We start from the raw sequence: 11438 nt of genomic DNA, 5'->3' as shown, positions 1-11438 counted from the left end.
TGGGTGGCGCTGTTTCTAGGAACACAAACTCTTTGCAACTTCCAGGCCATTCTGCCTGCTGGCCAGGTGTGTTTCCACAGCTAGAACAAAGCCCTTATTCAGAGAGTCACAGGTGTAGCCATGAGCATCCTTTGGTGTAGAGAGATGAGGATTGAGGGACTCTGGGCAGGGCCCCAGCAGCGTCTGCTGTACCAGCGACTACCCCAGGCTACAAGCATTGAGGAATTTATCAGATTTACCTCTGTGTTAGTCTCATTTGCGGCCCCTTTTCAGTCCTCACTCTTGTTTTGTTTTTCTTTTTCTCCCTCCTCTCTTCCATATAATTTATGCAATCTGGTTGCATAAATGTATCTTTGTAAGCTGCCTTAAATCTTTTTTTGGAACACAGCAGTGTAGAAATAAATAAACACTAGCTAGGTTTAACATTTCCCTTTATTTATTGATCATCTTTTCTCTTCTATGAATTTCTTGGACCAGAGCCTCAATCATCTGCATCTAACACTGTGCTGGGCACATGGAAGGCACTTGACCATTGTTTCGCAGAATGGCACAGAGACATGTCATCGGGTTACAGTCCAACTCTGTGACCAGAAGCAGTGAGAGAGGCCCAGGACTCTCTGGCCCCTTCTTTCTTGAATCCAGTGCTTAGAACAGTGCCTGCACATAGTAGGTGCTCAGGAAATATCTGTTAAATGAAAGAATGAGACTTAGGGGACCTATATACATAGATCACCAGTAAGAAATCCACCAATATACTGGAGCTGTGTGTTCCGTAAGGTCAAAGTTGCCCTTGAAACCGCCATCATGTGGGTGTGCTTTTTTTCAGGAGCACAAGCTGGGAGGTAGGGACTAAAGATAGATCTAGAGATGGTGTTTTTAAATGTATACCCAGCAGGCTATGTGCATCTCAGAACACCCAATGGTAATTCAAATGCTGCCTGTTTATGAATCTAATCTTGGCTTCGTAGGTGTCCTGGCAAACTGTTCCCAATAACACTCCTATTGAGAGAAGAATTACCAGCAATGTTAGAAACTGGGTTCCCCAGGAATCTCATGATGCTAGAAATAGAGTGTCTGCTTTACATCCCGTGAATCAGAAAGAAATTGTTGTTTAACTGGTGGGTTACAGGCATGTAGGAATCTGAGTTGTTTTGCAGTAATATTTTTCCCCTAAGAGGCAAGTTTTATTAAATAAAACTATTGTGCTGGAAATGAAATAGTCTAGCTTTTGAAAGACAAATTCTTGCCGTTCAATAGATCTGCCTCACCCATAAGTAAGTTACTTCCGGGAAGCTCCATTTTCCTGTAGATCTTAGCAAAGGAGGAGAGAGAAATAGTTTGGCACTTCTGTTATTTATGTGTGTTTAAATTAAAATATAATTTACATAATTTAAAATTCATCCTTTTAAAGTGAACAATCCAGTGGTTTTTAGTATATTCACTATGTTATGCAACCATCTCCACTAATTCCAGGATTGTTCCATTGCCCCCAGAAGACCTCCTATAGCTGTTAGCAGTCGTTCCCTATTTCCCACACGTCCCAGCTCCTGGCAACCACTCATCTACTTTCTGTCTCCAGGGATTTGCCTGTTTTAGACATTTCATGTGAAGTGGAATCATATCACATATGTGACCTTTCCCATCTGGTTTCTTTCACTTACCAGGATAATTTTAAGTTTCACCCATGTTGTAGCATGCATCAGCATTTTCTTTTTTTGTGGCTGAAGAATATTCCCATGCTGTATGGGTACGCCACATTTTGTTTATCCGTTCATCCACAGACAGACACCTCGGTTATTTCCACTTCTTGACTATTGTGAATAATGTTGCAGTGAACACTGTCTCATACAAGTATCTGTTAAAGTCCTCACTTTCAATTCCTTCGGATGTAAACCCAGGAGTGGAATTGCTGGATATATAATAACTCTATGTTTCACTCTTTGAGAACCATCCAACAGTTTTCTGAAGTGGTTACACCATTTTACATTCCCAGCAGCAGTGTACGACAGTTCCACTTTCTCCACATTCTCATTAACACTTATTACTCTGTGGTGTGTGTGTGTGTGTGTGTGTTTGAATTACAGCCATCCTAATGAATGTGAAGTGGTATCTTGTGGGTTACTTTTGTTATTATTATTTTTTTTTTGAAAGTTTAAATTTCCTCTGGTCTTGTCTGAGCCCAGATACACCTGTCCTGGAGCACCCATCCATTTCCTCCCCATCTTTCCTTTTTCACATACTGTTTTTTTGGTTTTAGAACAGTTTCAGGTTTACAGAAAATTGAACAGATAGTATAGAGTTGCAGATACCCTTTCTTTCTTCTGCTCACAGTTTCCCCTCTTAGTAACATCATACATCAGTGTGACATATGTGCTACAGTTGGCGAACCAATATCGATACAGTATTATTAACTAAAGTTCCTAGTTTATCTTAGGTTCCATTCTTTGTGCTGTACAGTTGTATGGGTTTTGACAAATATGAGATGTCATATATCCACCATGATAGTGACATATGAAGTAATTTCACTGCCCTGAAGATCCTCTATGTTCTACTTACTCATCCCTCCCTCCCTTCCCCAAACTGCTGTCAATCACCCATCTCCTCCTCTCTCTTTTTATGAGAATCCTTTTTACTTTTGACTGTTGTTTTGTCTTTTCTAGAATGTCATGTAGTTGGAATCATACAGTATTTTATCCCTTCAAGATTAGCTTATTTTACTTGTTTGTTCACCTTTTGAAGGACATCTTGGTTGCTTTCAGATTTTGGCAACTATAAGTAAAGATGCTGTAGGTATTCACTGATTGAGCGACAACATGGAGACGCCAATGCCAATGTACGATTGTTTATCACTTACACTCCTGAGCGAAGAGGATACGCTGTGCCATGCAGGGCCACTGGGGAGGCATCAGATTGTGATCAGGAGGCAGAAACAGGACAAAGGAGATGGTCTAAGCCGGAGGCTTTATTGGGATTTCAACACGATTCTTGTTTAATCTGTTGCTCTGATGTTCCATTCCACTGATGACCCTTTTTGTCTTAAAACGATCCTGGTTCGGATGATACATTTTATGATCAACATACCGCTCTCTAAAGAGAGAGATCCCTAATCAGATACATGGACCGGGAAAAGTGGTTTGTTTTAATCTTGAATGCCATCAACTCATTGTTAATTGTGGTGATTCATCCAATTTTAGAGCTGGAAGCAACTGCCAGGCCTGGCTAATCCTCTGACTCTCAAACCACCCCTCCCCCACTCCCCTTTTTCTATTAGGATGCACAGAAGTTAGGATGGTAGGACATTCATGTGTATGATACTCCCATGGGAATCTCCAATCTGCCAGCTATAATTCCACTCCTTTTCTCCTATTTGGGAAAGCCTACTGAATGCTGGTGAGAATTAAGTTGTTACAGAGACAATGTATTGTTTAAAGAAAGATGAATCATGCTCAAGCTCCAGTGCTTTAGACATTAACATCAAATCAGTTATGACACAGTTCGTGACTGATTGAGTTTTAGAACTTGTTGATCTCGTTCCAAATCCCTGTATGATGTAAAAAAGTCATTTAGCCACACGGTGTCTCCATTTTCTCACCTGGAAACGCGAATGCTAAAATCTCCTTTCCTGTCTGGTTGAGTTATGGTGGAAGGCAAAGGAGACAATGAATGCGAAAGCTTGGGGAAAGTATAAATCCTTTATAGCGGCTGTCTCTATATGGCAAAAAGCAGCCATATCTGCTGAGAATTTTCTAGAACCACACCAGAATTTACAAAATAGGTGAATTTCCACCCATCTGGTTTGCACAGGGATTCTTCCCTCAGGACATTTATGAGTCAAAATTTTATCGGCACTCCTGGTCCCTGTGTGAATTCTCTTTACATCTTTGCTAAGGTGTCTTAGTCAAAACCCCATGGTTGCAAGAGACAAAAATCCAACACGAATTACCTTGAATAAACTGACTCACTTAATGAAACCATGGAAATGCCCCTGTTGGAGTTGACCGCGGGGATAGCCAGAACCGAAGGCTGGGACGTGCCAGGGACTCTCTGCGCCCCTCGCCCCTTGCTGCCCTCTACATATTGGCTTCATTTTCTCCGAACAGCTTCTTCATTAGGTGGGGGCATGGCTGTTGGACGCTGGGCTCCAGTGTTTACAGCTTTGTGATCATAGGGGTAAGACACACCCACCCGCCTTGCCCCTCCGATTGGTTAGAAGAACTCTAGGAGAGTATTCTGATTGGCTCACTCTTGGACCAATCCCTGTAGTCTCGGAGATAAACCCATTAAACCAGATGGCCATACCTCAGATCAATGAGAAGTCCCGAGGATTTCTCAAGCACATGGCTGCTTTGGGGACTGTTGGGAGCTGGCAGCCACCAGATCTGTGTCTGTCATTCAGGAAAAAAAATAAAGTCTCATAGACTGTAAGTACAATAAATAATTATATTTAAATAAATTAAATAAATGAAACCTTTATTCCTGATGGATCTTTTACATTTCCGGGGCTATAAATAGTAAATCCTTTCCGCAGCCTTCCAAATGCAAATATTTGGGATGTTTTAATGATTGCTTTCTAAAGCGTACTTTCCAACTCACTCTTCAAAAGGTTTGTGCCAATGTCTACTCCCACAGACAGATGGTGGCAGGCATTCTTGAATTGTAAACGGTCATTGATCTATATTGGTGGCTCTAAATTGAGGGTGATTGTGACTTCCCAGGGGATGACGGCAATGCCTGGAGACATTTTTGATGGTCACAACTAGGGTGATGCTACTGGCTCTTAGTGGGCAGGAGGGCAGGATGCTTCCAGCCATCCAACAAGGCGCAGACAGCAGTTCCCCACAACAAAGAATTATTTGGTGCAGTCTCAGTAGTGAATAGGGCTGAGGGTTGAGAATCTCTGATCTAAACAAACAGATATGGTATTGAATTTTTGTGTGTAAAGAAATCTCAATGAGGAGACTTGCCTCTACAGGAAAACTTGGGCAAGACATTCTTTGGCTGGTCTTGGCATAGTGAGGTACACTTAAGGTCCTGTTTTCCCAATTTTGGAGGAGGGCACTGAACATGACAGGTAAAAGTTTTCACAGTGCCCAGCTAAACTGCTTGGAAAACTCACTCTTCCAAATTCCACCGGACTCTTTAAGGGTAATATTGAAAGCACTTCAGCAAAAGGAGGGGTAACTCAGTATACGACTGAATGTGAGAATTACCAATGTTTGGTTTATTTCTGTTCTGACCATTGGAAAACAATTGTTATATACTATCATTAAGGAAACATAATGCATGGCAAATTAGAATGTAAGAAAACCCTCACTAATTGGTCTCAGCAAATTATACAATGGAAAATAATGTATCTTTAACTTTCGGCTTCCTTATTTTGCATCCTTCTCCATGTCACTCCCTGCCTCCCTCCACCCATTGACTCCAACTAATGGTACCAACTGCTTCTTCTTTTCAGAAGTAGTATGATGAAGCAATAAAGAGCAGGGACTCGGGAATCATTCTGCCTGAATTTAAACCCTGAGTCTCCTATTGGTGTGACTTTGGGCAAATTACGCAACTAACCTTAGTTGCCTCATCTGTAAAGTGAAGATGGTAACAGTGTCTCCTCATAGGGTTGTTGTCAGGGTTAAACAGTTAATATACACAAAGAACTTAGAACAGTGCCTGGAACGTCACAAGCCCTTGGTAAGTGTTAGCAGTGTGATTTTCAATTCTCTACCACTTTACTGAAACATCATGTCAGACCGAAATTCAGTACGAAGATTTAAATGAGTGGGAGCAGCTTAGTATGGAGTGGTGGTGACAGTCTTTGGGTTTAAGAACCAGAAACTTCAACAGAACAGTAATCCACGTACAACCCAGCCAACACATTTGCAGTACATACATGAGGCTCATCCAGAAATAGAAATATCTAGAGCTGGGGTGGGCAAACTATAGCTGGCAGACCAAATCCAGCAAGCCTTTTTGTTTTTGTAAATAAAGTTTTTTTGGAACCCAGCCACACCCATGTTTTGTGTATGATCTAAAGTTGCTTTTTGGGCTGTGATGGCAGAATCGAGACTTCCCAACGGCAGAGTGGAGTAGTCAGAGCAGACACTACATGACTTGTAAAGCCTCAAGTGTTTTGTCCTTCACCAAACAGGTTTGCTGGCCTCTACTCTGGACCTTTGCCATTGAAAGGAGCCATCTGTGCACCTGCAGACCTGTAGCACCTGGGAGCCATGAGAAACGCAGAGCCTCAGGCCCCGCCGCAGACAGACTGCATCAGATGCTGCATTTTAACACAATCCCCGGGGAGTTTGTGTGCACAGTAAGGTTGGAGAACACTGTGTAGAGGACGCCTGCTTTGGAAGGAACACTAATTTATGTGACTTTCAGCATTCCTTCTAATGCCAAGCTCCAAGTGAAGAACTTAATTGATGCTGTTTTAATTTTTTTTCCCTTTTAAAAAACTGTTCTGTTGATTTTGTTTTTTGGTTTTGGAGGGGGAAGGTAATTAGGTTTACTTATTTATTTATTTAATGGAGGAACCTGGGGACTGTGCATGGACCTTGTGCATGCTAAGCACGTGCTCTGCCCCTGAGCTATACCCTCCCCTCCTTCTTTCTTTTTTTAAAATTTATTTTAATTGAGACATAATTGACATATAAAATTTCATTAGTTTTAAGTGTGCAACATAATGATTCAATATATGTATATATTGTGAAATGATCACCACAGTAAGTTCAGATAACATCCATCACCTGACACAGTTACAATTTTTTTCTTGTGATAAAAACCATTAAGATCTAGTCTTTTAGCAACTTTCAGTTATACCATACAATATGGTTATCCTAGTTGAGTCTTATTTGTCTCTCACTGATGTGAAATCTTAAACTTCAGGGGTATTTCTTGAAATTAATACTTTTAGAACAGGAAACAAATTTTAGAGATGCCATTTCTTCCTTCTCTCTCTTCTTGGTCTGCCCTTCTTTCCTTTGGCACTTTTCAGGGTTTACATGCCTTCAGTGTTGGACTACTTAGGGTTTCTTGCTTGTCTATTTTTCGTCTTCTATCCAGAATAAAACCAAAGAAGTAATACCTGTTTGGCTGTGGTCAGTGAATGAGGAGTCAGAGAACGTGGGTTCCAGCCTCATCTGAACTCTGCTCTTAACCTGCTGTAAGGCCCTGGGCAAGCTACGTCTCAGTTTCCTCATCTGCAAAATGGGAATAATTTTACCTGATCAGGACCTCCCTTACAGGGTTACTATGAGGATGATTCGCAATACTGCATGTGAAAATGCTCCATCATTGATAAAGAAACAAAGAAATGGAAGGAACTGTTTATAAACTGCCTTGCATTGAACCTTGAACAGAGGTGTTCACCGTGTAATTGTTGGGTAGAATTTTTTCCTGTGGAAATTGCTCCAATCACAGCCATTAGATGGCAGCAAAGAGCAAGCTTCTCCTCAGAGGCTCCATCTGGTCAGCTTCTGGGGTTTTGGAGGAGAAAAGTAACTGACAGATCTCCCTGATTTCTATCAGGTTGATACCCTGTCACTCATTTTCCACCTCCCCAACCTCTCCTTCTCCAAACCACCTACGTATCTTTTCCCCCTCCTTTTCTTTTTGCCTATCCCTATCATGGGAATGGTAACTCCCGCCCACCCCCCACCCCCGCTGGTCCCCTGGATGCATTGAGGGACAATTGGAAGTGACAGCAGTTCTGAGTTCAGAGTCCAAAGTTAATATGAATTTGCTATGGGGATTAAACTTAGGGGAATTATGAAATAAATGTCAGGCAAAATCAGTGAAAATTGATGAGGTAATGGGAAAATGAAAATAGTTAAAACATATTACTTAGTTTCTCAGTTCTTGCCCTGGTGGGGCCATCCGTCCACCCATCATCCCCTCAACAAACATTTATTCCTTGTTTGGAAATTCTGATGCAGTTCCAGTCTTCTCGGAGAAAGGGGAGACAAATACTGGACTACGAATTGATCGCTCATATGATGGGAGCTAAGCCATCAAGAGATCCCTGGAGATGTGTGAGGGGGTGATGTAAGTTTTGGAAGGAGTCAGCACAGGCCTTCCTGGGAAAGTGATGCTTGAGCTGAGACCCAAGGAGGGGTAAGAGTTGCCTTGGCAGAGAAGGAGGGGAGGGTGTGGGTAAGAGAAAACAGCATACTTGATGGTCCAGTGACCTCTGGGTAAGTTTAGGGCACTCCAGTGGAGAAAATATACAATGACCCAAAGCTGCCGGGATTCAAGGACACTTAACAGATTTCTTTTTTATTTATGACAACTTATTTATACAAAATTGAAAGATTCTCTTGTATGTTTGTAGGAGACAATGTTTGTTCTGTCTGTAGCTGATGATGGATTAATTGCATTAGTTTCATAGAGTCCTTCTGATAACTCTGTGACCCGCCCATTCTTGGTTTATGCAGGATACAGTCCCTGTCCTCAAGGGGCTGAGAGTTTATTTGGGACAGTGGTTGCCTCCGCCGACACTCTTTTTGTCTTAACACTTTGAGGAGGCTCTTATTATACATTTCCACATTTTGATCATGTTTTTCTTGGATCTGTCTCTAGTCCTCTAATCTCTCCCCGTCACCTCTTCCCCAACACTCGTTAGACTAGGAGTTCCTAACCGGAATTCATGGACCCCCGAGAAGACGGTAGATGGAATCCAGGCATCCGTGGACTTGGCTGGGAGAAAAATTAGTTCTTTATTTTCACCAAGTTCTAAATGAAAGCCGGCGTTTCTTCTTCCATTATGGATGAAAGCAACAAAATCCAGGAGTGTCACCATTGCCTGTGACTTTGTCACCAGGACAAGTCACATTTATTCGCATCTCACATGTAATCGCTGTTGCTGATATTTCAAAATTAATGCTTACTACTGCTTTGAAATGGCCGTTTTTAGACCTTGTGGCTGAATTTTATTATTTAGTCCATTGATAGGAACACATGCATATTACTATGCCTCACATTTGTTTTTAAAAGTGTTTTGAGAGCTCTCTTTTCAATATAATTGGTTCCTTGGTAACCCCATGTGTTTTATTTTAGGCGTTCAAAAACATTACGCTCAGCTTTACAGGACTGCCGAAGGGATTCCAGGCACAGGGGAGGTGAGAAATCTCTGCAAAACCTTAGAGCTCCCTGAGCCTGCCCTGGACTCTCCTTTCTCTGACTGCACTCAGGGCCACGTGATGACTAATGAAGGTTCCAGGCACTTTTGCTTCTGTGGGGTCCCTTCTCCATATGAGAGATTAAAATTTATTTTATGCCTGTGAGGGTAAAAAGATGCAAATAATCCAGACTAGGTTCATTCTTATTATATTCATTTATTTTATTCTGCTATCAAAAGCAATGAAAACATTTCTGTGCGCACTAGGCACTGGGCCTGACGGAGAAGTTGGCTGAGTGCACTCATCCATTTCCATTGCTTCACTCTTGCCTTTGTCCCAGTGACACTCAGGTCTCCATCACCATCATCTTTCTTCCTTTTTTTTTTTTTTAAACGGAGGTACTGGGGATTGAACCCAGACCTCGCGCATGCTAAACCCACGCTCTACTGTTGAGCTATACCCACCCTTTCCACCATCATCCTTCCTGATGGCAGAGCGGACTGCCTAGTCACTCACTGAATATCCACACAGGCTGTCCCAGCGGCATCTCAAATGCATCAGGTCAATAACCAAACACGTGGTTTTTCTCTCCAAATTTGCTTTTGCTCCTCTATTCTTATTTGCACCACCATCCGACCAATCATGAATGGAGAAGCCATGGGGTCACCTGTGACCCCCTTCCTTCCTCTCCTTCATCCTCCACGTCCAATCAGTCATCATATCCTGCTAACACCATCTCCCGCGTCGGTCCCAGGTCCAGCTCCTCCTCTCCATCCCCAGTGCCCTTGACCTACTTCATGCCAGAATCACTTGCCTGGAATTCTCCCACAGCTCCCTGATGAGTCTTTCTGTGTCTTCCCCCTCCAATCATCTTCCTGGGATCCTGGCCTCATCAGGCTCCCATCACTGATCTGATCATATCCCATCACTGCCCAATCCTTGGACCATTCCCCACTGTCTAAATTACAGTGAGTTTTGAACAGAGGAGTTTGGCGACAGTACAGATTTATGGGTCCCGCTGCAGAGACAAAGCCCACCAAGTTAGAATCTCTGCAGATTCTTGCCAAGTTCCTACCCAGGACCCTGAATGCTAAATACATTTCCCGCAAACGATTCTGATGCACAAGCAAGTTTAAGAACCATTGATTTAGGTCACTGGTTTTCAGACCTGCCTGGTTGCACATTACAATTACCTGGAGAGTTAAAAAATATACAGATTACTAGACCCCACTCCCAAACCACTTAAACCAGAATCCCTACAAGTAGAGCCCAGACACCTGTAATCTGTTTTGTTGGATGGGGAGGTAATTAGGTTTATTTATTTTTTAATAAAGGTTCTGGGGATTGAACCTAGGACCTCATGCATGCTAGGCATGCGCTCTGCCACTGAGCTATACCCTCTCCCCATCTGTAAGTTTTAAAACCTCTCTTGGTGATTCTGGTTTGCAGTCAGGATCGAGAACTACCAGTTTAGGGAATTCTTAAATGGTTTAAACAGTCCCCGAACAATGAAGTTGAATGTTTACTGTAGTTAATAGGTCATTTTCCCCCCTGGAATCTGATCTTATATGTTGCTTTTTTTTTTTTTTAATGCTCGGAAGAAGGGAAACTCAGTCTTATTTTGACTGCTGTCACTGGGAAACTGCTTAGCAAGTCAAGTCATGCATTTCTCATTCTGCGCTCGGCACGATGATTATTAAAGCTCTGAAACTGTCTTTGGGTGTAGGCAGTGCTGAAGCCAGCCAACTTGTCATTCCGTGGCTTCATATTAATCAGCGGGGCAGATGGCCTTTCTGCAATCCCTGATGTCTAAGGACTGCTGTGCACAGTCCTCTTGTGAAATAATACACCTCTTTTCCTCCTCGGTTTGTGAGATAAAAATAAGGCACAGAAATTTAATGGAGCTGCTCAAGGCTGGATATCTTCCAAGCGTCAAAGTCGAGGGTAGAATCTCTGAATTCGGGTTATACTACACAAAGTTGGGAGTTGATAATATTCTAGGCCACTGGGCATTTAGAATAAGTATTTTGGATGACACAGGCCCTCAGCTTCACTTGTCATCCTTGTTCTCTTTCAAAGTTTTCAGTAGATGAGCTGAACTCATGGGCCAAATTCATCACTTGGTTGCTTGCCCACTTTGCTAACACAGACCCGATCTAACAGGAACAGGTTAAGTTCTTACTATGAGCTGCAGGACCCAGAACTGAATTATACAGTCATTTCAACTTTTGTACAAGGCCATAGTGAGCTGCAGCCAAACCCTATCAGCCACCAACAGCCAATTACAACCATCTTTTCCCATCTCTGCGTTCAAGGACATCA

At 42.4% G+C, this 11438-nt stretch overlaps 1 long non-coding RNA gene across 1 annotated transcript; it reads right to left on the bottom strand.

Moving 5' to 3' along the window:
* Positions 1–414: 414 nt before the first annotated feature.
* LOC140690990 (uncharacterized) lies at positions 415–4132 on the bottom strand. The gene is made up of 3 exons (XR_012066416.1): positions 3944–4132; positions 2855–3047; positions 415–685 (listed from the first exon to the last, which is right to left on the bottom strand). It is a non-coding gene; the product is annotated as an uncharacterized lncRNA (long non-coding RNA).
* Between the last annotated feature and the right edge of the window lie 7306 nt (positions 4133–11438).

Source organism: Vicugna pacos, chromosome 32 (assembly GCF_048564905.1).
Source record: "Vicugna pacos chromosome 32, VicPac4, whole genome shotgun sequence".
Taxonomy (NCBI): domain Eukaryota; kingdom Metazoa; phylum Chordata; class Mammalia; order Artiodactyla; family Camelidae; genus Vicugna; species Vicugna pacos.
This window is presented reverse-complemented; position numbering and strand designations above follow the sequence as displayed.